This window comes from Macaca nemestrina, chromosome 10 (assembly GCF_043159975.1).
Source record: "Macaca nemestrina isolate mMacNem1 chromosome 10, mMacNem.hap1, whole genome shotgun sequence".
Lineage (NCBI taxonomy): Eukaryota > Metazoa > Chordata > Mammalia > Primates > Cercopithecidae > Macaca > Macaca nemestrina.
The window spans coordinates 73,981,675-74,009,024 of NC_092134.1; the positions used below are offsets into that span (position 1 = coordinate 73,981,675).

Genomic DNA, 27,350 nt, shown 5'->3' on the forward strand with positions numbered 1-27,350 from the left:
TGTATACATATGTAACAAACGTGCATGTTGTGCACATGTGCCCTAGGATTTAAGTATAATAAAAAAAGAATGAATTACATTAAAAAAAGAAAGGTATGCAATAAAACTCCTATTTCAGAGTTTATTTTACTTGATATGTTTCCACTGAATTGATTCTTAAATGTCAGAGTGGCTTACCCCAACTTCAAAATGCAGTTCCTTTGTAGAGATAACTCATTACACTTACAATTGCTTGATGTGCTTGATTTACATTCCCCAGAGTTAAAATGAAGATATTGGTTTGAGAAGGCAGCATTCGAAAGCAGCCTAAACCGTGAAGAGTGTGCATTCAGTTTGAAAGTAGGTCTGCTTGTCTCTTATCTTGAAGATAATTAGAGTACCCTAAAGACAGAAAATCAATGCATTCTAAATGAGAATAATTTAGTTGTTAATGCATTCAGTCAGCATAAAACCACCAAAAGAAACTCAAGAACTGTATATATTCTCATCATCTCACTTCAAATAATGTTTATAGCATTGTCAAATTACAAGTGTCGAGTTACGTTAAAAATGTTAACAAGACGGATGATGACACATAATCAATATGGGCAAAGCTTCTGTTAGTACCTTAATGCTCCGTGCACAATAATTATTTTCAAATAACAACTCTATTTAAAATAAGTTAACATCTTTCATTAACAAAGACACATTTTTCCTTTTAACACTCCTTAACAACATAGTCTCAAGATTCATATAATGAGGAATGCTACTAAATTTATTATAAAAATTTTTTTAAAAAATTGTTATGGTCTGCCCTGATACAGAGATTGATGGATGCAATTTTGAAGGCATGAACAAATGGTATGTCAGAGAGTTTCTTCAAAACTTACACAGTACAAAACCAGTAGAGCGCATTCTGACCAAAACAGATGGAGGGTTAGAGTGAACTTCCTCGCAACCAGAAAAAAAGCTTAAATTTGAAATTTTTCAAACTAACGGACAAGTATTTCACCTTTAACAGGCCTCTTATATGTAGAGTTTAACTACAGAAGTCAAGCCACCTTAACAAATATGTTTCACTTTTTAAGAAAAACACAATCACTAAGACTTAGTCCTTAACCACAGCATAATGAAGGTTTTCATCTGTAACCTTTTCCCATGTTCTTTTTTCCTCTGAATTCATTTATTCAATAATATTTATACAGACAAGTCTTGTGGTAACCTAAGTCAGCAATGGTGAACATTAAAAAAAAAAAAAAAGGAAATACATGATGGGTGTGCCCAGAATTAGTGGGTTCTTGGTCTCACTGACTTCAAGAATGAAGCCAGGGACCCTCGTGGTGAGTGTTACAGTTCTTAAAGATGGTGTGTCCAGAGTTTGTTCCTTCAGATGTTCAGATATGTCCAGAGTTTATTCCTTCTGGTGGGTGCGTGGTCTTGCTGGCCTCAGGAGTGAAGCTGCAGACCTTTGTGGTGAGTGTTACAACTCATAAAGGTGGTGTGGACCCAAACTGTGAGCAGCAGCAAGATTCATTGCAAAGAGCAAAAGAACAAAGCTTTCACAGCCTGGACAGGGACCTCAGTGGGTTGCCGCTGGTGGCTCGGGGCAGCCTGCTTTTATTCCCTTATCTGACCCCACCCACATCCTGCTGATTGGTCCATTTTACACAGAGCTGATTGGTCCATTTTACAGAGAGCTGATTGGTCCATTTTACAGAGAGTTCATTGGTCCGTTTGACAGGGTGCTGACTGGTGTATTTACAAACCTTGAGCTAGACACACAGCACTGATTCGTGCATTTACAAATCTTGAGCTAGACACAGAGTGCTGACTGGTGTGTTTACAAACCTTGAGCTAGATACAGAGCACTAACCTATGCATATGCAATCCTCCAGCTAGATATAAAAGTTCTCCAAGTCGCCACCCTACTCAGAAGCCCATCTGGCTTCCCCTAGTGGATCCTGTGCTGGGGTCACAGGTGGAGCTTCCTGCCAGTCCTGTGCCATGTGCCCACACTCCTCAGCCTATGGGCAGTCGAGGGGACCAGGTGCCATGGAGCAGGTGGCAGTACACTTTGGGGAGGCTCGGGCTGCATGGGAGCCCACAGGAGTGGGGGGGGGGGGCTCAGGCATGGTGGGCTGCAGGTCCCGAGCCCTGCCACAGGGGGAGGCGGCTGAGGCGCAGAGAGAATTCAGGTGTGGGGCTGGAGGGTCGGCAGTGCTGGGGGACTCAGCGCACCCTCTGCAGCTGCTGGCCCAAGTGGTAAGCCCCTCATTGCCCAATCCTTGACCGCCACTCCAAGTGTGGGGCTGCCAAACCTGCTCCCACCCGGAACTCTAGCTGGCCCACAAGGGCGGCATACAACCGCCAGTTCCCGCAGGCACCTCTCCCTGCATACCTCCCTGCAAGCAGAGGGAGTTGACTCTGGCTTCGGCCAGCCCAGAGAGGGACTCCCACAGTGCAGAGGCAGGCGGAAGGGCTCCTCAAGCGCGGCCAGAGTGGACACTGAGGCCGAGGAGGCACCGAGAGGGAGTGAGGGCTGCTAGCACATTGTTACCTCTCAATGGGAGGCCTAATCTAGATAGAATGAATGAAATACCTCTCTGATTAAAATATAATTCAACTGAGATTGTAAAAATACTAAAAGTTACTGGAAATGTGGGGTGTAAGGTGGTGAAGGGTTGGAGGTAACTGAGTGGTCTAGTTAGAAAGACCAACAGGTGCAAAGATCTTGTGGAGGGAGTAAACAGAACATGCTTGAGGAAAAGGAGAAGTGCAGCAAGGAAGATAGAGCAAGGTATGTGAGGAGGCTACAGCCAGAGTATTACCAGGTGTCCTTGCTCACAGAACTCCCAAGATGGCGGTGGGCCACTTCCAAGATGGTGGCAAGCCTTGTGTTCTCTCACCTGGGGATCTTGGCCTGACAGATTCCAAGGAATGGAATCTTGGGCCATGCGGTGAATCTTATAGCTCTATTAGAAGCTGTGGGTCACAGAAGGGAACCGTGGAACCTAGTGATTAGTGTTCAGCACAATTAGGATGAACCCAGGCACTTAGCCATGCAGGAATAATAGCAAGCCTTTAGCCCTCCATTGATCAGTAGTGTCAATGGGCGCCTTGCTGGATCAGAGCACAGCGGACATCCTGCCGGATCTGGAAGGATGGAAGTCAGAGGGCGGGTCTGCAATGGTGGCAAACAGCAGTGGTGGACAGCGAGCTAAAGCTCAACTCAAGCTGTAACAAAACACGGATGAGAAGAGTGCAGTTGCAAGATTTAACAGAGTGAAATAGAGTGAAAACCGAGCTCCCATGTAAGGGGAGGGGACACAAAGAGTGTAGCTGTTGCCAGTTCGAATGCCTGGGTTTATATCCTGATCCTTGTCCCTCCTGCTGATTGGCTATTTCTTTACCTCCTGTTTTTGCCTAATTAGCATTTTAGTGAGCTCTCTTTACTATCTGATTGGTCGGGTGTGAGCAAAGTTGCAAGCCCTACGTTTAAAGGTGGAAGTGGTCACCTTCCTAGTTAGGCTTAGGGATTCTTAGTTGGCCTAGGAAATCCAGCTAGTCCTGTCTCTCAGTACCCCCTCTCAACAGGAAAACCCAAATGCTTTTGGGGAGGTTGGCTGATGACCGCTCTAACTGCTTCCTGCTGAATTGGGGCATAGTAGGGGTTGTGCAGTTGAGATTTCCTCGGGAGGGGAGCCTTCGATGTCATTAACATCGGAGCATGGGCTAGCAGGCTGGTTCAGTGGTCCACAGTAGATCTTAGGCATGGACTGCATCTGGGACTCCATTTGAAGAACATTTATAGTTCTACAGCTTCGATTCTGGAAGAGACAAACTCAACAAAGAAGTTGAAGATACATGGATTGAAATGTATGGCCTGCAGTGCAGGGTATTATTTCTTTGGCACACTTTACAGGCCCCGACTATCTGCTTGGTAGTTTTGAAAAATAATAATGGTCCAGTAAATAATGATTTGGCCATCCAATGGGTGCTATCAACGCGTAAGTGAAAGGTTTGGTGAAGGGTTTTATAGTAATTTCCATTGATTAGCTGCAGGCAAAAGTATTTTTCCTTCTTCGGTTGCTAGCCATCCTGAGGGGAGGAAACTATGTCCTCATGAGTTTCCCCATTCTATTTCTTCTTCTGAGTACTGGGGCTTGGCTTAGGGCCTTCTTTATGGTCTGGAAAGCCGCTTCTGCTTCAGGTGTCCATCTTACTAAATGGGTATTGGCTTTCTGAGTTTCCTTAATTAGTATATGTAATGGTCTGGCTATTTCACTGTACCTGGGAATCCATATTCGGCAGAAACCTGTTATGCCAAGGAACTCTCTTAGTTGCTTTAGGGTTTTAGGATAAGGATAAGCCAGTATAGGCTGGACACATTCCTCACTGAGGGCCATGGTGCCTTTGGATAATTTTAGCCTTAAGTATTTAACCTGCTGTGAGCAGAGCTGAGCCTTTGGTTTGGAAACCTTGTAGCCACAGGCAGCAAAGAAATTTAAGAGCACTTGGGTGGCTTGATGGCACAAGGTTTCTGAACAGGTGGCTAAAAGTAAATCACCCACGTACAAAAGGACAAGAGTGTCCAGGTAGGAGAATTGGCTCAAGTCCTGGGCTAATGCCTGGCCAAATAGACGGGGGCTATCCCTGAACCCTTGGGGTAAAACAGTCCAGGTGAGTTGAGACATTGGGTTTGAAGGATCTTCAAAGGCAAACAAGAATTGAGAGTCAGGATGTACAGGGATGCAGAAAAAGGCATCCTTAAGGTCCAATACGGTAAACCACTCTGCTTCCTCTGGTATTTGGGAAAACAGTGTATAAGGGTTAGGTACAGCTGGATATAGAGGAAAAACAGCCTCATTGATAATCCTGAGATCTTGCACTAACCTCCACTGTCTGTTGGGTTTCTGTACTCTTAAAATTGGAGTATTGCAGGGGCTATTGCATGGTTTTACTAGGCCTTGGGCTTTTAGGTCCTTAACAATCTTTTGGAGTCCTTGTTGGGCCTTGGGTCTGAGTGGGTACTGCCTTTAGTAGGGAAAGGAGAAGGAGTCCTTTAACTTGAACCGGATGAGCATTCTTTGTTTGTCCATATTGTCCTTCTGTTGCCCAGTCTTCAGGATTAATTCCTTCCTCAAGCAGGGACAACAAACAGGTGTTCCTTCTCCTATGTTCAGGTGTATAATGGCCCCTGCTTTTGCTAGAATGTCTCTCCCTAACAAGGGAGTGAGACTTTCAGGCATAATTAGAAAAGCATGTGAAAAGGGTAAATTTCCCCAGTCACAACTTAGTGGCTGGGGAGAAGTATCTAGTGACTGGCTGTCCTAGGACCCCTCGGATAGTGACAGATTTGGAGGACAGTTGTCCAGGACAGGAGAGTAAGACTGAGAAGTTTGCACCAGTGTCCAGGAGATAGTTAACCTCTTGACCCTCAATGGTCAAGCATACCCGGGCTCTGTGAGGGTGATGGCATGGGTGGCACTTGCCTTGGGCACCCTCAGTCCTGCTGCTGGATCATCTGGTTAGTGGCTTCTGATTCAGAGGACCTTCGTCCCCTGGGGCAGGGGGCCTTCCAGTGATTCCTTTGACATGAGGGGCATGGATGAGGGCCAGTTTACTTCTACTTGGACAATCTTTTTTAAAGTGTCCTTGTAGACCGCACTGGAAGCAAGCCCCATTAGGCATTCGATTTGCCCAGCTTTTCCCTTTTCCAAAGTCTCCAAAGTCCACTTGCCTGAGGGCCATGACTAAAGCAGTGGCCCTTTTTTTAAATCCGTTCTGCCTGCTCCTCCTGATCTCTATTATAAAAAACTGAGGTTGCCAAGTTCAATAGGGTTTCTAAGTTTTGTTCCATGCCTAAGGTGGACTTTCAAAGTTGTTTTCTAATGTCTGCAGCTGACTGAGTGATAAACTTATCCTTTAAGATTAGTTGGCCTTCAATAGAGTCAGGTGACAGGGAGGTATGTTTCCTCAACGCCTCCCTTAGTCTCTCAAGAAAGGCAATAGAATTTTTTTCCCTTCCCTGTGTTATAGTGGACATCACTGAATAATTCATAGGCTTCTTCCTAGTTTTTCTTAGTCCTTTTAGCACGCAAGTTAGCAAATGTCTGCGGCACCAATCGCCATGTTCTGATTCTGTGTCCCAGTGAGCGTCTACACTGGGAAGTGCCTGCTGGCCTGTGGAGAATCGTCCTCTTTCCTCTGTTGTCATCCTATCATTGACCTGACTGAGATACCAGAGATCGCCAAACTCTCAGGCTGCAGTTATGGCAGCACTTCTCTCATTTGCGGTTAGTGTCTGATCTAGCAGTTACATTATATCTCTCCATGTCAGATCAAAGGATTGTCCTAACCCTTGTAAAACATCAATATAGCCTTCAGGGTTTTCTGAAAATTTACCTAGGTCTATTTTAATCTGCTTTAAGTCTGAGAGAGAAAAAGATACAGGCACTCTGGCTGGGCCAAATTCTCCTCCTCCCACTGCTTGGAGGGGGCATAATCGGGGAATATTGGCACTCTTGGGTTCATTGTTTACCCCTTTGTCTATCTCCTTTTGGACTGTTTGGGTTGAAGGGGGGTCCTTATTAGTTGGGGTAGGAGTCCGGGGAGATACTGGGGTAGGGAAGTAGACTGAGGGCTTCCTGTAGAGCATAAATCACACTTTTTACATAATTGAGTTGTCTGTTAATGAAAAGATTTTGTACATATGGCACTTTACTCCATTTGCCTTTTTCCTACAAAAGAGATCTAGCTGTAAGGTAGTGTTATAATTTATACTTCCCTCAGGAGGCCAGGTATCTCCCCCTTGAAGAGGATATTGTGGCCAGGTGGTACTGCAGAATATAAACCATTTTTTTCTTAGCATCTGAGGGTCAAATTGGTCCTAATTTTCCAGAATACATCTTAGGGGCACTTTTTCCTTGGGGGGAACGTTTCCTATCTGAAAAAAGAACATAGGGATGCCAGCACCCCTAGTCATTTTCAGATGACCATTAGTCCTAGAGCATCCTCTATGGTCCTAATGCTTATTCCTTTCCCGGGTGTGTAACTGGACCTCTGCTTATCAGATTAGTTAAGCTCAGCTCACCGATGTAGCAGTCCTACACTTGTTTTCCCGCCTTTCTTGACCACAAAGAAAGGGGTCCAGGCTGCTGGATTCTAGTGGTCCTTTACCAGCATGCCCACATTGCCTTTGCGCTCAGGGGTGAGCTCTAGAGCTGGGCTGGGTTCCTGAGTATTGCATAACAACCTAGCTGCCCCATCAAGATGCATTCCTAAAACAACAGTTCTTATGCAAATTCATTTGAGAGAGAGTGTAGCTAACCTTTTGAGTCAGGATTGAGATAGTCTTGATTCTGTAAGTACTTTAAAGCTTGGTAAAGTGCAAACAGCTCTTATATTTGAGGAAACCAATGATTAGGCAATTTTTCTAACTCTGCTTCCACAGGATTCTCCATATAAACTCTTGAATATCCATTGTGTTTTTTTCTCAATTAGACATTTTTTCTAACTCTGCTTCCACAAGATTCTCCATATCAACTACTGAATACCCATTGTGTTTTTTTTTTTTCTCAATTAGGCATTTTTTCTAACTCTGCTTCCACAAGAGTCTCCGTATCAATTACTGAATACCCATTGTGGTTTTTTCTTAATCACCTGGGAGGAACCATCTATTGTCCTGTCCTGAAGGGAGTTCCTCCTAGGTCTGGTCGGACCTTTATATGGTAATTAAGATTTAAATCCCCTGTTAGGAAATCTTCTGGGTTAAGGAAATTATCAGTGGTTGGAATTACATTACCCTTTTCTAACAGAATAGCCCCATGCTTTAAGATTTTTGAGTTAGTAAGCTACCTTTTTGCTTTTTTGACTTAGAATAATTCTGAACTGGTGAGATGTGCCCACAATGAGGTTTCCTCTAAAAGTTACTTTTCTACTTTTTTCTGTTAGCAAAGCAGTTGCCACTACTGACTGAATGCATTTGGCCCATCCGCGTGTTACTGGGTTAAGGATTTTTGATAGGAAAGCTATGGGTTGTCAGTGGTCTCAGTGTTCTCAGGCTACACCCTTGTTTACACTGAAAACAAGGTAGTATTGGAGCGTTATAGGGTCATGGAGAAGACCTTCAATTATGAATTACAGGTTTTAAATTTACCCTGGATTTTAAAGGAATAGGGCACACTTTTTTTTGTTTTTTGTTTGTTTGTTTGTTTACTATTTCTATCTTTTTCTCTTTGACTCCCTCTTTGTCTCTCTCCATCTCTCTCTCCATCTCTCTCTCTCTCTCTCCATCTCTCCATCTCTCTCCATCTCTCCATCTCTGTCTCTCTGTATCTCTCCATCTCTCTCTCTCTCTCTGTCTCTCTCTCTCTTAGCCATTACAAACTTGGGGCCCTGGCAAGGGTGGTGGGGAACGAGTCCCACATAACTGCCCATGTCAAGAGCTGTATACCTAAATCGGGAGGGACACCAGGTATAAGACTCCCTGGGTTTATAGCCTAGATGCCCAAGGATGCAGCCTAGAGCTTCCTTAGATCACTTTGGAGATACAACTTGCTGGAGGAAATGAAAGTCTGAACCATTAGTACCTAGGAGGCAGGGATCAGAGGAAGTAGATTCAGAGGTAAGGAGAATTTGGGGGCTACACTTTCAAGAAAGTTATGGTCGGGACCCAGGAGGTATGGGTCAGAAGGAAAGGTAGGGCACACGTATGGGCGACTGTTGAGTAGAGACTTCTGGCTGCATCACGAGCTACTGCTGGGAGTTCAGGACAACAACTTTCTGCCTCTACTCAGCCCTTGGCTCCCCCAAGAAAATTGAAAGTGGAAGCTGGCTCCAGGCAGACCAACGTTCCCAACCCAGAAGGGTTGGGGGTTGTTAGCCCTTCCCCAGATAGCCTTACACCTGAGTCTTAAATCTGGCAGCCATGCTAATCGTTTTTAACTGGCCAACAGGTGCCCAGTATTTTCCTCCAATTCTAAAGAAGGATAAGAAAGAATAGCAAGGGAAAGTGGTCCAATATTACTCACTGCTTTGGAGGTCCCTTCGTCGTCACCAAAATGCTACCAGAGGGTCCTTGCTCCCAGAGCTCCCAAGATGGTAGTGGGCTGCTTCCAAAATGGCGGTGGACCACTTCCAAGATGGTAGCAAGCCTCATGTTCTCTGATCTGGGGTTCTTGGCCTCACAGATGCCAAGGAATGGAATCTTGGGCCATGTAGTGAGTGTTATAGCTCTATTATAAGCCATGGGTCACGGAAGAGAACTGTGGAACCCAGTGACTAGTGTTCAGCTCAATTAGGACGAATCCAGGCACTTAGCCATGCAGGAACAATGCACAAGCCTTTAGTTCGATCAGGAGTGGCAATGAGCACTTCGCTGGATCAGGAGCACAGCGGACACCCTGCCGGATCCGGAGGGATAGAAGTTAGTGGTGGTACTGCAATGGCGGCAAACAGCAGTAGTGGACAACCAGCTACAGCTCAGCTCAAGCTGTAACAAAACATGGACCAGAAGACTGCAGTTTCAAGATTTAATAGAGTGAAATAGAGTGAAAACGGAGCTCCCATATAAAGGGATGGCACCCAAAGGGGGTTGCCATTGATGGCTCCAATGCCTGGGTTTATATCCCGATCCTTGTCCCTCCCACTGTGCTCTCAGGCAATAGATGATTGGCTATTTTTTTTACCTCCTGTTTCTGCCTATTATCATTTTAGTGAGCTCTCTGATTGGTCAGGTGTGGGCTAAGTTGCAAGCCCTGTGTTTAAAGGTGGAAGTGGTCACCTTCCCAGCTAGGCTTAGGGATTCTTAGTCGGCCTAGGAAATCCAGCTAGTCCTGTCTCTCAAGAGGATATAGGAAAATTATAGCACTCCAGTGCATCCTCTTTTCCATACATGATACTCATTTTCTGTTCTTCACATCTTCCACACTCAGAGTGTTCTTGCTTTTGCAGGCCAGCCTTTCCCTCGAAAATCCCCATCACAGAAATGTCTGTGTGGCTGTAGGATTCTCTTTATCTATTAGTAAAGATGCCAGTGAAAACTGGTGGCATGAGTTAATGATTTTAATGACAACCTATGTAAATATTTTTCCATTTTAAAATAGTTTAGAAGCCCTCTGGACTCCTATGCACTGTGTGTGTATGCATGTGCAGTGAATTTCAAAAAGGGGAAAAGCATAATTCTCAGAACAAGAATTATCAGTACTGCTCCACACATTACATTTCTACAATTGGTTTGTGGAGTGGCACGTATTTTGGAATAATGCACCTCTGATAAAGTTTGTAAACATTGATGAAGAAATCTGGCCTTAATTATAGAGGGAAATTTGAAAAAAAGATTTTAGATATTTATAACAATTAAGAAAATATTTAAAAATCTAACTGGTGATGACCACTTCATTCTGATAAAGAAATAACACATTTTAAAGGGAAAATAAATCTCCATACTACTCCCTTTTATTCAGAGACTGACTAAGATGGGAGAATAGGAAAAAGTGAAATGTCAAAACCTCTGCCAGCTTTTCCTACGGAAAGGAAAGAATGGAAAGGAAAGAATAGCCCCTTGTTTCAGCAAAGGCACTGAGTCTTTGGATATGCGAAATTATGCCTGGAGTCTCACCAAGCATTCAGAGAACTAAATTGCTCTGCACAATAAGGTGATTTGCATACCTTCAAGGGTACCTAAGGGTAGGGACTAGCAAAGAGGAAAAGGTGGGTTTTTATCAGAGAGTCTAGAGGGGAAAAGGGATGAGTAACTTCATGATATAAAACCTCACCATTTTCTTCAAGCCATTAGTGAAATCTGCTCTTGCCACAAGAGTTTTGTGTGAAATTTGTTCCAATGTTTGTGAGTGTGTGTGGCTCAAGAACCTTATAAAGAGAATAAATTTTATGTTTATATAAGTGAAAACAGAGGAAAAATGATAGTCAAGGACGATGAGATACAAGTAAAATGGATAGTTCAGAGAAATCATAAACTTAGAAACAGAATTAATTCTAAAAAAAGAAGGCCTTTCCAACAAATGGAAATCTTGGGTAGGCCCTTAGAATAGCAACAGATTATGGGTTAGGACATTCACAATGTCTTTTCTTTCTTAATTTCAAGAGACAATGGCAACTGAATTTTATTAATAAACAATGTAAATTCAGAAGCTAGAATTAAATTATTCCTCTAGTCAAAGGAGGAATTGTCTTAAGGATTGGGCACATGTAACAATCATAGAGTTAGTTACTCTATGAAACACTCTTTTCAGGGCCAACAGTTTAGATATGTCTGACTTTTTAAACCTATTTCTTATCAGTCTAACCTGGAATATACTTTATATTTGGCTACTTTATGCTGGTAAGCAATGCTTCCATTGACATTGGCTGCATTCACTGCCTCCTGCTTGCCTCTCTTCATTATCGCTTGATATGCGTACAAACCCATGAACCACATATCTGTACACAACACCCAGGAAAAAATAGTTATCCTTTATGGACCTTGCCCAAGTGTAAAATAAGTAGTGATTTTGAAGTTGTATCTCCTGGACAAGGCCTCATGCCTTAGACACTTTATATTCACCTTGCCAAAGGGAAAGCTAAAGCTTAGGGAGTTTGTTAGGTTTTCTTCACCAAAGAGAAAATAATATACTCAGAGTTGGGTGCCTCCATATAAGAAGGTTAAATTCTGGTTCTTTCATTTCTCTCTCTCTTTCTCTCTCTCTCTTACTTCCTTGTTAACTCATGTTCTTGATCTCTTTCTTTGTAACAGTTTCATTGAGATATAGCTCACATTTCATACAATTTACCCACTTAAAGTATATATTTAAGTGGTATTTAGTATAGTCACAGAATTGTGTGACCGTCACACAATCAATTTTAGAATATTTCTAATAACTCAAAGAGAAATCCTCTACCTTTTAGCAATTATTCCCAATTTCCCCCTGATATCTCTACCCCAGCCCTAATTAAAAGATAATATACTTTCTGTTTCTATAGATTTACCTATTCTGGGCACTTCATATAAATGGAATAATAAAATATGCTGTCTTTTATGCCTGCCTTCTTTCACTGGCATAGCATTTTCAAAGTTCATTTATGTTGATTTATGTATCAGTAATTCATTGTACCAATCATTCAGCTTGTAATTGCTGAATACCCTATATAAATATATCATTATATTTTTATATTATTAAAAATATATCTTATGTATCCATTTATCAGTTGGTGAACATTTGAGTTATTTCCATTTTTGGCAAATATAAATAAAGTTGCTTTGAACATTCATGTACAAGTTTTTGTCTGGACACATTTCCATTACTCTTGATATTTATGTAGGATGGAGTTTTTGGGTCATATGGAAACTTAATGTTTATTAGGTTAAGGAACTGCCAAGCTGTTTTCAAAAGCTGCAGCACTAATTTACAATCACATTGTCATTATACCTTTTCTAACTTCTTTAAGCATGTTTAGTTATTTAAACATATTTATGATGGCTGCTTTCAAGTCTTAGTCTATTAAATCTTCATCTGGAATCTCATAGACAGTTTATTTTTTTCTGCTCTTTTTCCTGTATATAGATCACATTTTCTTGTTTCTTTGCATGTCTTATAATTTTTGTTGTTAAAACTTGGACAGGTTAGTTACACTATTACAACCCTCCGGATACTGATATCTACCTTCCAAATCTCACTCCAGGAGCTTATTGTTTTTGTTCTTTGTTTAATTATTTGTTTAATGACATTAACATGCTAAGGCCTCTAATGGGAAAAGTGAACAACATGCAAGAACAGATGGGTAATTTAAGAAGAAATATTGAAACTAAGAATCAAAAGAGAATGCTATAAGTCAAAAACACTGTAAGAAAAAATAAAGACCATCTTTGATGGCTTACCAGTAGACTTGATAAAGCCAAGTAAAGAATCAGTGACTCAAAGAAATGCCAATAGAAACTTCCAAAACTGAAATACAAAATGAAAAAAAATGAACAAGACAGAATAGAAAATTTAAGAGCTATGGGACAATTGCAAAAGGTGTAACATACCTGTAACAGGAATATCAGAAGGAGAAGAAAGTGGTAAAGGAACAGAAGAAGTATTTGAAGTGATAGTGACTGAGAATTTCTAAAAGTTAATGATAAACACCAAATCACAGATCCAGGAAGCTCATAGAACACCAAGCAGGATAAATACAAAAACAAAATACCTCTAGGCAAATCATATTCAAATCGCAGAAAATCAAAACAGGGAAAATATTTTAAAAAGCTGGGGATTGGGGTTACTTTTTACCTCTATAGGAGCAAGGACGGGGATTCCACTGAAAAAATTCAAGGTGGAAGGGAGTGGAACCAAATGGAAGTAAACTAGAACTGAATGACAGAAGGATACCTGAAAAATCTCAAATAACTTGGAGATTAAATAATTCCACTATAGCACCTGGATGGAAGAAGAAGTCCCAAGAGAAATTTTAAAAAATTTTGAAGTATTTTAAGATAAAAACAAGGGTTATCAGAATCTGTGGGATGCAGTGAAAGTAGTGTTTAGAAAGAAATGTACAGCATTGACTGCATATATTCAAAAAGAAAAAAGATCAGAAATAAATAATTTAAGCTATCATTTTAGGAAACTAGAAAAAAGAAGGACAATTTAGGTCCACGGTAAACAGAAAAAACATTTTATTAGAGCAGAATTAAATAAAATTGGAAACAAGAAATCAACAGAAAACAAAACAAAACAAAACAAACAATAAAACCAAAAGCTGTCATTTCAAAAAGATCAAAACAGGGCCAGGTGTGGTGACTCACTCCTGTAATCCCAGCACTTTGGGAGGCCAAGGTGAGTGGATCATGAGGTCAAGAGTTTGAGACCAGTCTGGTCAACATGGTGAAACCTGGTCTCTACTAAGAATACAAAAATTAGCCAGGCATGGTGGCAGATGCTTTTAATCCCAGCTACTGGGGAGGCTGAGGCAGGAGAATTGCTTTGAAACTGGGAGGTGGAGGTTGCAGGGAGCTGAGATCCTGCCACTGTGCTCCAGCCTGGGCAACAGAGCATGACTCTGTCTGGGGCAGCGGTCGGGGGAAGAAAAACAAAGATCAAAACAATTGATAAACCTTTAGTTTTAGTCAGGCTAACAAAAATAAAAGTGAGAAGTGAGAAAGAGAAGACATTACTGATGTTATGGACATGGAAATGATAATGAAGAACTATTTTTGAAAAACTTTGTTCTCATAAATTCAATGACTTAGATGAAAGAGATCAATTCCTTGAAAGACACAATCTCAAATTTCACACAGGTAGGAATCAATTATCTGTTACAATTGATTCCTACCTTGTATCTGTTAGGTTATATCTGTTAGAGATTTGAATCAATTACTAATAATCTTTCTAAACAGAAACATCTGGCCCAAGTAGTTTCACTGGTGAATTCTACCAAACATTTTAAAAATAAATTATTCCAATTCTCTATAATCTCTTCCAGAAAATAGAAGTGATATCTTCAGTCATTTGTTCATTTTTTGAGCATTATTAAAAAGGTTGGAGCAATCAGTACATGTTGGAACCTCACACATATTTAGTGTATGCATACTTAATTATGCTACTCTAGTGAATCAAAACATCTGTTTAAGAAAAGCAAACAGTACCCTCCAGTGCGCAGGTAGGTAGCAGTTCTAAGTAAGTGACTGTCTAACTCAAACTTGTCACTTTGCCAGTTACTTACAAAATAGTCACCAACTAGTTATTTAAACAACAATTCATCAAGTCAGACATTATTTCCAATACATTTGCCACAAGGAATTTATTCCTTAACCTGCATAAAGCTAAAAGCCTTCTCTTTATTACACTGCATCCTTCACCAGTTAAACTATATTGATTATATATGTCATATCAATGACATTCTATCAATGCAACAATTTCAAATATCATTCTTGGTTTTATAAAGTTATTTCTGAAACTTTATTAGGAGTTTGGATTTTGTAATATATATAAGAAAGACAATATTAACATTTAAGTGGTACTTTACTTAAGTATTCTAATAGTACCCTATATGAGATATGCTAAATGTGCATCCTAGTTCTCATTCTCTAGTGAATGTAAATTTAATGTTAAAATCAAATTGAACAATACTAGACTAAAAGTCAAGCCATGACAAAAATGTTAATTTTTAGATGGCAAAGTAATAGGAGATTACGTTAAAATATTGATTAAAATATAAATTTTGATGGTCAATGTATAAGATAAAAGTATGATAAAAATAAAAAGAAATATATGTGAATTGAAGTTGTGGATTAAATAATGTGTTCTAATTTATCAACCTCTTCATTTCCACTTGATGTACTTACTGGTATAGATACAAAAATTTGTAATACATGAATCTATCTGGTTGTTTTTTAAATTTCTTGAAATGCAGAATATACATGTTATGATTCTCTCAAGAACAACTAAAGTTTTAGGTTAAAAGTTTTTAATAATAATCCTACATACAGAGTTCTGATTAAAGTTGTATTTATCATTCTATTTTACAGACTCTGAAAAGCAAATTTTTCTTACAGATCCCTCAGTTATAAAATATAGCCTTATTACTTTTCTAAAATAGCCAAAATTACTGATTTAATAATTGAAAAAAATGATTTTCCATATGTAACTAAAAGCAAAATCTCTCATTTTTGTCTCATTGTGTCCTTGTTGCCTTTAGGTAAGCATATTTTAGGATGTCGTTTATTTTAAAAGCAGTAGGTAGAAATCTCTGAATGTCCTTGTTGGATATACTAAACAAAAAAGGAGAGAAAACTAAATTACTATTTTAGAAGATCTGTACGGAAAAATAAAAATGTCATATGTAAACCAAGATCCCAGAAAAACCTAGGGATTTAAAAGCTCTTCTAACAGTTTGTAATCATCATAGCAAAAAGTAGGATGTATTTTTCTCTATATATTTCCATTTATAAACCTAAAATACTAACTGTTGATACATAAACTTTAGAGAGTTTCTGAAAAACGTGCTTGATAAAATCAATGAATATTTTATAGAATGTTCCCAACATCCAAGTTGTAATCATACACCTCTTCCCAAATTTTGATACACTAAGCCTAATTTTCTTACATCACCAAGTCAGATGTTCACTTATTTTTAATTTACTAAATTTTGAAATAATTTTTTTCTTTTTTGTTCCTGCAATTATTGTTCATAATGATGATTATTCAGCTAATAGGGTTTTTCTTTAAAAAAATACTCTACATAAAATTAGCTATCACATTTTGAAAATCATTGGCATATGATATGCTACAGAAATGCCAAGAACATTTTATTACATAAAAACTTAACAAATATTGATAGACAGCTATGTAAAGGGCAAGCTTATATGAATTTTTATTTAACTCACCAATTATCATTTTTAAAGGGCAATTCAGTGCCTGAAAAAAGAAGTTAAATTATTCTGGTTTGCAGTTGATTCCTTAATAGTGTTTGTTAAGTAACATCCATACCTCAAGGAGAAAAATGAGGTCGCTTATTTTTCTTTACATGTAAAGAATCTGAGACACATTTGACTCAATTTAAAGGTCAATGAAGAGTGGTGAGTTTTTAAATATTGTTCTGTTAAATAATATAATTAATTGTAATGTAAAATTAAAAATCTAACTTTTTAAATGTCATCAATTTCAGATATATGTTTTTTAGGATTATGTTCATTGACTTGCTAATTTGCTTAAAAACAGTACAATATTCTTCAGAGAACATAAAACTATATTTTCCTTGTGTGTATAGAAAAAAGAATCTCATGTTGGTTTTCTGAGGTCCATCTTCCCTCTCGAAGTTTCTTAACTTTGAGCAAAGCTGAGCAAAGATTCAAGGGCTTTGCTCAAAATCAAGGAATCCTTTATGATGATGACCCACCACACCTAAACTACACAGTTTCTCAGTCTCCATGAAAATTCTTCACAGAGCTCCAAATCACTGATCTCATCTGTCTTGATCCAAGCCTTACAAATAACAATTAAGTAAGCAAGGAGTATACAGATGGTCACCATTGTGTTAGGGCCACTCTTGATGCAGTTAGCCATTGGGGTGGGGTCTTGTGGTAGAAAAAGCTTACTTACTGCCTTTCAGAAGGCTCTGGGAAGGGCAGTCTTTTGAGAGCTGCTCTGGGTGAGGAAAGACTTAAACTATGCTTATTGCATTTCTTTGCAAGGAATGTCACGGAGTAGGACATATTGGATTATTGAACATAGCAACCTTGAATATAATTCTGAGAGTTCCAAGAGCACTCCCTCAGGGAGCTTAAAGCACACAGCATTGCTTGTGGCTGGATAGAAAAGCTTTGTTTAACACTGGGGTTCAGTTTTACAAAATGTGATGATAATTCCCATGTGAGTCTCACACACCATATTCTTGAAATGTTTAAGGACACAGTGCTTTGCTGTTTGCTTCACTATTATCTATTTCTCACCAAGTGAGATCAGATGAGAAAGTGGGGTACATTTGCTGGATTACCTTAAATATACACAAACATATTTCTTTGATTACAAGTGAATACTTTGGTATATGTCAAAATTGCAAGTGTTCCTTAGAATTATGCAAATTTGTATTTCCTAATATTTATCATGTATGTGTTCATTTTACAGAGTGTCTCATTTCATTTATTAATCTCTCTCTGTACATCTATCAATCTAGTTCCTTCTATGTATCTATCATCTCTACACATGTCTACATACATATATCACTTTGTGTGTGTTTGTGTGTGTGTGTATGTGTGTGAGAGAGAGAGTGCAAAAATGTATGTGTTTTTCCTAGACTGATCTGCATATCTAGCATCTATGGCGAGATATTGTTTGTTTGTTTCAGAAAATCCCTGCCAACATGGTCACTCTCGTGGTTGCAGAAGTTGTAATAACCTGGTTAGAACACTCACATTTTCCAATGAAAACCACTGTATTTGTATTCAGTAACCATATAACAATGAGGATGACCAGTCGGTATTTATTATGTCCCTTCAAAGAGAGAACACAGACTTTCAGATGCATCTTAGTTCAGAAGAGCAGTTAACAAGCCCTGCGGGGGGGAAATGCAGCTGGGAATACCTCACCAGATGTGTCAAGGAAAGTTGAATTTGAACTGTAAATCAAAACTTCTTTATTCATCGATTTTATTTGCTTCAGAGATGTTTTATCTTCATTTTTGATCTTCAGTAGACAGGAGCTGCTAATACTGTCTGTAGGACAGAGAAATGGGGTTTGTGCAGAGAAAGAAAGATATTCACTAAGATATTGTGCTCAACTCCCTCCGTAAAAGTTGAAAATGATAAATCCTGTTGGCAGTGTATGTTTCCAAATGGAACTGCTTCATTTTCAATGTGTCACCTACTTCATTCTACCTTTTTTTCCGCCACAAGATGGTAAACACTTAAAATGCCTGAAGGGAATTTATTATGAAAAGATGTCTTTGATTTCAAGTGATTTTCTTACCTTTATTTGGAAAAGCAAGCATATACACATTTTTTTGTCATGTGATTCAGACTCCCTGATGCATACTTCTTTGGAGAATGGAAGAGGTAGTTATTTGGGTTTTAAGAGAGAAAATAAAAATATAATGTTCTTGTATGTGTCTTTGGGGTACAGGACTCAAGTTACAGTTCAGACAACTCAATACATTTATTTCCCCATTTAGCAGCATCTGCACAAAAAAGAATTAGGAGACTACCAGTGAATATTTTAAAATAGTCTGAAATTACCCCAACAACAGCAAATCAAAAAAGAACAACCATTCTTTTTCTTTTCAAATTACACATCTCTCAAGTGGTATTTTGTACATTCTTTTTCTCTCTAAAGCTATCTTTGAGAACAAGAGTTATTTAATAACCGTTTGAGCAAATGCGATCTATTTTTCTCTGGTCACACCAGCCTTCAGGGGGATGGGGGGGTAAGCAGTCACAAAACCAGCATTTTACTAGATTTTCCTTACTTTCTATTAGTGAAAATAGTTTTCTTCAAATTCTACCACACAGTTGACATTTCCCAAGGAATGCCTAATGAATTTTCCATAAACCAACCTTCCAGATTACCATTTTGCCTCCTCTTCTGCCTCAGCTAATTCTGATGGCTGTCGCTCTATTCTTCAGAAAAGAAATTTGAACTGTAAAGCCAAAGCACACAGAAGGCTTTGCTACCAATGTTGGCGGTCATCCAGGGCCTGTCCCAAAGCAGCCTGTCTCTTGTTCCCTGCCTTCTGAATATGACATGCTGATGCTGCTCACTGGTGGTGCTACCAGAAATACTATTGCAGATGGCCACTGAAGGTGCCACCATGGGGACCAGTGCCTGCCAATTTCTACATTTCAACAGTCACTGACAGAAAGCTAGGTCCTGCATAGCTGTCTGTACTTCTGGTACCATTTCTCATGCTTGCCAGTACAATGGCATCACCCCTCCTTGCCTTTATAACTGCTGACACCAACATTTCTGATGCTCCATGCTTTCAATATTTTGTGCAGGTTTTAAAGAAGAGGCATTTTTTAGTTTTCATCTACTCTTTTATTATTGGCCTTTTTGCCCAAGAATCAAGGCATGAATTTGTAAGGGCCAACTGGAGGACAACTTGAGTGACTAATACCAAGTTGTATTCAAATTTGCCTTCTAGCAGGAAACTACTGCTTTTCAAACAGACTGTGCACTTTTACTTTTTCTTCTTGTAGGGTATGTGTTTCATGGTTTTCATCTAAACAAGGCCTTTGAACAGCCAACCTGCAAGAATGCCAGGTATAGCCATGTAGTCCTCAATGCTAAACTGAACACAAAAGAGATTCAAATTGGGACTTTTGATAAACATCACTCAAATAATTGCTACAACAGAACACATGCCACATGGGAGCCCATTGGTGTGAGGGCTAGAGTGATCAACTTTTTTAAAGAGAGTTGAATGTCATAGAGAATTAAAAATAAACATAAACACAAATGCAGTCTTTTTTATTTGAATGAGTAACTAAGGTTTTGTTTGTGATTATCTAATCTTGGAAAATAAAAAGGGGAAAGTAAGCTGTTTGTCAAAAAAAAAAATTGTTTTGATTTTTCTTCCCTTTGAAAAACAGAGCTGAAAGTACCACTAATGTCAGAGTTCCAAAAGGGTGTTTTGGATCAAATATGAACCATGAAAGAAAGGTAAAATTGTACCAATTGCACTGGTCAGTATAATCTAAGCAAAAAACTCTGACTTAATGAAGATAACTATAGGCACATCTATGAACTAGATTTTTTTCTGCCTGGGTCTTAGGAGGAAACAACAGTGGGAAACAAGCCTCCTCCTGTAAGTGAAGTGACAGCCTTCGGGATTAGGGACTAGGAAGCAATTGGATCTGTTCTGATCCATGGAAAACGGTTTGGGTCAGAGCTGGACAATACTGCCCAATCAGAGACCTGGAAACAAAGACTTACATTTGGTCGTCGTGTATGAACAACCCATCTAGCTTTAGATTTAGTGTCCTCTCGCTTCAGGGCAAGAGCTAGCATCAAAACTAAGTCATATTCCAGGAGAAAACATGAACACAATCCTAGCCAAAAGTTACATACATCCTGATAATAAAATTATCTGAAAATTGAATGTGTATATTCCTATGACATGGGTGGGAGAATGAGCAGAAAGGATAGTAAGTATGGTTTCTCTTCCATCTTTGTCTATAAGGCTAAAATAAAGAGATATCATTTGTTTGAGGTACCAGATTCTCTATAAGTTGGAAGAAATTTAAAAAGATTTTCTGTAAAATGTCAAGCTAGTCCAGAATATATATTACAAAACTTTCTCTTGTCAATTCCTCTCCAAATCCTAAAGATGCAATCAAACATCCATACCTAGTAATGATGTTTATAAATAAATATTCAATGAAATAATTTTTAAGGTTCCTTTGCTATAAGAATATTTGTCTACAAATATAAAAAGCATCCACTTGAATTTCCCAAGATAGCCTTTTCAAATGACTCAAATCATCTATTTCATCCCCAGAAGCTCCTGTGTTCTAAAACAAGTAATGCTTTTACTTAAATGTTTGATGTTTCTTGTGGTTAGCATATCAGTTAATGATAATAATTAGTGATGCCTTAGAGTTTTAGTTTATATGTCCTGTTTACATTTTACAGCATGTTAGGGTCTGCTGTAAAGATCCATTTATATAATATATTCCACTTTAGAGAGTTTTATGAGAGATATTTGTGCCATGGTGTTAAGGTCTACTAGCCTACTGACGAGGAGATTAGAATTCTGGCCTCAGATTTGTCTCTGGACACTTGAAATGCACTAGACAAGTCTCTTAACCCAGTGGAGCCTCAGTTTTGCTATATGTAAAATGAGAAGTTGGGTTAGAAAGTTTCTTTTGGTCTGAAATATTTCTCTTTCTTAGATCATAATTTTTATATTAAAATTTAAATTTAGCTTTTACTAGAATTACATTACTACCAATTCTTAATGTCATTTTCTTCTTTTTGCGCCTGGTAAAGAAGTAAATTGATAGTTCTTACATCAAGAAGTGTCCCTAATGGCCTCTTTGTATAAAATGTTAATTAGGCCCACAGTCCTTTCCTGGTTGTGGTTATCTCTTATCCTAAACGATGAAACAGGGTCTCAGGGAGTAATAACCTTCCTCAAACTTATAGTGCCAAGCTGGGATTTGAAAACAGGTCTGCATAACCTGGAAATCCTTGTTTTTTCCTACTAAAACACTAATTTATTAATCACATCTGTGACTTATTTGTGTCCAAATACTGAATCTGAGCGCAATCCTCAATTACATCATTGTTTCTGAGTAAAGCTACTAAAGTTTTATAACTATACACTTCACAACACAACTCCAGGGAAAGCTTTGGCGTGAAAAGCAGCAAGTACTTATTAGAGCAAACATCCTGGGTGATCTGTCAACAATAATGCAAACAGAAAGTCAATGCTGTGCATAGCAATCAAAAACATACATTTTCATAGCTAATTGGCAATCTAAATTAAGAATGGCCTGAAGAAGTGTAATGTGATGAAGTTTTAAAACATCAATCGATGCGTGCTTTCTTTCTTTCATGTGTATTTTGAGCCTGTCTTCCAGCAGTCGGAAGCATCCACAAGGCATTGATGAGAAGGATTGTAAGACAAAAAGAGAAACCATGGATATTCGTGTTTTGACAAATAAATTAAGTTGTTTGTAATCAAAAGGTAAAGTCTTGTAGAGAGTGGAACATGGGGACTATGAGGAAAATCCCTGTTGACTTCTCCTGCCCTGAACAAAACAAATGGCAGTCCGAAACATGGCACCCTTACCCCTTTCAGCTGGAGTGCAAGAGGAAATTGAAATAATAATAATAATAAAGGAGCTGGTGGAAATAATTCTTTAAATTTGTGTACGAAATATTAAGCTCATCCCCAAGTGGTGCATGTGTAAAACCAACTAGAATCAAAACTGCAAAAGCTTTGGGAACAGAACTGTGGTATGGAATAGCACCTAGGTTTCAAATTGGTCTCTTGTAGTACACAGGCCAGCTAGGATGTGCTTTTTGGTTTTTGTTTTGTTTTGTTTTGTTTCGTTTTGTTTTGTTTTGAGACACAGTCTCACTGTGTCAACCCAGGCTGGCGTGCAATGGCACGATCTCGGCTCACTGCAACCTTCGCCTCCTGGGTTCAAGAGATTCTCTTGCCTCAGCCTCCTGAGTAGCTGGGATTACAGGCACATGCCACCACGCCCGGCTAATTTTTGTATATTTAGTACAGATGGGGTTTCACCATGTTCGTCAGGCCATTCTTGGACTCCTGACCTTGTGATCCACCTGCCTAGGTCTCCCAAAGTGCTGGAATTACAGGAGTGAGCCACTGTGCCCTGCCAGCATGTGTATTCTGAACCTAAATACTGCCAGTTCAAATGAAACACTTAAATAGCAACCAGTGGCACAGAGTATAATAATCAAAATATCTAAGATACAATCCAAAATCACTCAGCATATCAAGAACCAGGAAAATCTCCAGTCAAATGAGGAAAGACAAGAGATGGCAATGCCAACAAAACACATATATTTGAATTATCTGTGAAGAACTTCAAAACAGTTATAAAAATACCCCACTAAGAAATCATAAATACCCTTGAAATCAATGAAAACATAGAAAGTCTCATAAAAGATATAGAAGATAAAAAGAAGAAACAAGTGGAGATTTTAGGAGTGAAAATACAATCAACTGAACCTTTAAAAATTCGGTTGATAGGCTCAATAGTCAATATATCCAGAATACATTAAGGATTCTCAAAACTCAAGCATAAAAACACAAACAACCTAATTAAAAAACAGGCAAAAACTTAATCAGAAACTTTACCAAACAGGATATATAGATAGAATAAGTGCATGAAAAGATTTCCAATATCATTAACCATTAATTAGAAGCAACTTAAAACCACAGTTGTACATACACTTATGGCATAACCTAGCAATCCTACACCTAAGTATTTAGCATAGAGAAATAAGAACTTATATTCATGCAAATACTTGTACATGAATACACAAATATTTATAACATCTTTATCTGAAATAGCCAAAAACTGGAAACAACTCATATATCCTTCAACGAGTGAATGGACAAACAAGCCATAGTTCATTTTTTAAATCAAACACTACGAAATAACAAAAAGAAACATACTGTTTGTTAGCCCAACCTGCGCCAATTTGTAAACCCCACTATTTAGCACACCGTGGCCAGCATGGAAAACTCCACCTGGGCCCAGGCTGTGAGAAACATCCTGTTGGGCAGGTCCCAGGCCCAATCACCTGCTTGCAGGAAATTCCTCCCTTAACAGCAGCTAACCACATGCCCCATCCCGTTTTGCAACAATTGCCCCTCTCCTGTACAGATCTGTAACTACCCCAGTCTTTAAGAGGGAGTGGGTTCCAGTGCTGGTGTCCCCCTCCGCAGGTTTCCTTAATAAACCTGTGTTACTCTTGAGCCACTAACTCTCTCTCTCTCTTTTACCTTCGCTCTCCCTGACAAACCTTGCATGATTGATATCTGAACTTGGAATAATTCCAAGGGAATTACACTGAGTAAAAAAGTCAATCACAGGGCGGAGCACGGTGGCTCATGCCTGTAATCCCAGCACTTTGGGAGGCCCAGGCGGGTGGATCATTTGAGGTCAGGAGTTGAAGACCATCCTCATCAACATGGTGAAACCCCGTCTCTATTAAAAATACAAAAATTGGCGGTAATGGTGCACACCTGTAATCCGAGCTACTTGGAAGTTTGAGGTAGGAGATTTGCTTGAGCCTAGGAGGTGGAGGTTGTAGTGAGGTGAGATTGCACCACTGCACTCCAGTCGGGGCGACAAAGCGAGACTCCTTCTCAAAAAAAAAAAAAAAAAGAAAAAAGAAAAAGCCTATCACAAAAGAAAACTTATGGAATAAAGTATATGTTTCATTTATATAAAATTCTCAAAATAACTAAATTGTAGTGATGAAGAACAAATCAATGGTTGCTGGACGTTAGGTTTTCACAGAGAGTGTGACTATAAAAGGATAGCATGAGTGAGTTCACTTAGGGTGAGGAAACATTTCTGATTTTGATTATGGTGGTAGTTACATAAATATGTACATATGATAAAATTTCATACAACTATACACATGCATAGAGTACCCATAAAAAACTGATGAAATATGAATATAGTCTGTAGTTTAATTAATAGTATTTTTGTACTTATACTATTTTTCTGGTTTTGATTATCATGCTATCATTACATAAGAGGTTATCACTAGGGAAATCCACGTGAAAGACAAATGAGAATTCTCCAGCTTTTGCAAATTCTAGCTGAGTTAATTAAAAGTATAATTTTTAAATTTTTTTGTAAAAAAAATCAAATTCTCATATAAATATATAATGAGCATGTGTCCGATAATTATTTATTAATGATTAAAGACAAAACAAATTAAAGAGGCTATGAAAGACAGATGCTTAGGGCCGGTACAATGGCTTGTGCCTATAATCCAAGCACTTTGGGAGGCCTAGGCAGGCGGATCACAAGGTCAGGAGATCAAGACTATCCTGCCCAACATGGTGTAATCCCATCTCTACTAAGAATACAAAAAATTAGCCCGACATGGTTGGTGCAGGCCTATAGTCTCAGCTACTCGGGAGGCTGAGGCAGGGGAATCACTTGAACCCGTATAGCAGAGATTGCAGTGAGCTGAGATCGCGCCCACTACACTCCAGCCTGGCGACAGAGTGAGACTTGGTCTCAAAAAATAAAAATAAAGAAATAAAATAAAAGATGCTTATATAGTCAGCTAAAACAATTGATATGGAAATGAGATATCTAAATTAGGTACACAAATGTTTAAAAGACAATAAATCTAGAACACTTGCCTTCTCCCCCACCCCCACACACATATGTACTTGACAAGAATTATCTGCACCTTTATTGGGCAAAAATCAACTGCAATTTCTTATTTCTCCAAGATGACATCTAATTTTATGGGGCCTAAGCCCTAATCAAAATCCAATAATAAGTCAAGCAAAGTTATAAGTCCCTGAATAACAGATGACTTCTAGGCAGATTTGTCATGTTATTCTCCAATATGACATTTAAAAAACATACAGGCATTTTTTGATCTTATTTCCAAGTTTTGAAAATTGTTTTCTTAATACCTTTGGTTTTTTGCCTTCTGGGGGAGGTATGTTAGTTGGTCTCCATTATTGCCTATCAAAGACTTTCTATAAATTGCTGCCTGTTCTTCAGCCTTGGCTCATTCAAAAAAGGTTGACCACCCTTGCCCCAAAAGTACTGAGTCTCCGTGAAAATTGGCCTTGTGGGTATAGCCGTATCACAAGAGATCAGGACACTCATTAACATCATCCCCCAAACAAAGCTGTGATTTTTGATTATCAAAGGAAGGGGTAACATAAAAGGAAAAGTCCCAACACTAGTACTTGAGTGTATATGGACCATGGGAAAGTTACCAACATTAACCTATCTGGAGAGTCCCAATGACCATACATGAATACAATCTAATGTTTTAAATAATAATAAAAATAGCATTTCTGATCTCATGCTTTGTCATATAAAGTTACTCTACCCAAAATTCAATTGTATTCATAGGAAGAAGGTATTAGAATGCATCACCAACATCAGATTTTAGAGAAACAAAAATAACAATTCTGTAAAAGTAAATTTTCTTTATGGCTGTAGCTTCTAGAATAAGGAACATCAGAGTGATGACACAGGTGAAGGTATGCTGCAAAATCTACTCGACCAGAAGAGAACTCTGGGAGAACACCAGAGCTAATCAATAAAAGGATCTGGCAGCGGGTACTTCAGATATGTTGCATTTCTAATTAAACCAGAGCACGAATATTTCATTTTTTTCAGTTAATTGTACAGTGTTTGATTTCTCTGGAGAAATTCAGGTCTGGTAAACAGTTTTCCTGAATGCTTTCCATGCTGGTTCTAACGTATTGACACTGAAGGAATAATCTAATTATTATGTGATTAATCGTCGACTGCTGTTGGTCTTAGGCTGATTACATTGATGGTTTATGAAGCAGAATCAGTATTTGGCTCAAATGTCTTCTCCTGAACTGGCAACTTCTACCTAGGGATCAGACTACATTGAGAAAATATTTCGAACAGAAGCACATAAGTAATAATTACTCAGTTAATTCCCATTGTCACTCAGAGACATGCAGTTACTAAGCAATGGTAATTACAACTGCAGCATGTGTACTGCTGTTGTCATGTTTAAATTAATGAATATTTTATTGTCAACATGCAAATATAGAAATATCCTGCATTAGTTGTGTAGACAATTGTTTTGTGTTTCAGCAACAGAGACAAAATTTGCTCTCATATGAATTTAATTATAATATGTGATAAAATGAATGATGTTTTATAAATTAGAAAAAGAATTAGAAATTCAAAAATGCTAATTTTTAATAAAGCCAATTAACACACACTAGAATTTAATGCAATCTTTGGCTTTGTCAAATGATTTTTCCATTATTCATTGGTACAGCATTAAAATTCAATATGCGAAGAAAATAAAACATTCAGAAAACACTAATTTCAACAAGAACAGAGAGTGAATTCAGGTTTCCCTTCAGGGGTTACTTTTAAATAGATGCCTGTAACTAGAAAAAATTCTCTTCATCTGCTACTTCTTAGATGCCTGTCTGTCTTTTGTCAATGCTCTCCTCTATTTTATTTGTAATATCTTAGCTGTCTGGGACTCTAAATCCATTCTTTGATTCTTGGTGGTTCATATAATCATAGTGGGGATGGGGACCAATTAAAGAAACAAATTGTCTAACATCGAAACCACAGATTAAGGAATGTTTCTATTGTTATTTAACAAATGACTCTTGATGAATCTTTAAACAGAAAAGAAAATATTGTT

General features: G+C 38.6%; 1 pseudogene; it reads right to left on the bottom strand.

The window, feature by feature from the left end:
• Positions 1 to 5,854: 5,854 nt before the first annotated feature.
• Positions 5,855 to 9,229, bottom strand: LOC139356482 (uncharacterized; annotated as a pseudogene).
• Positions 9,230 to 27,350: the final 18,121 nt, after the last annotated feature.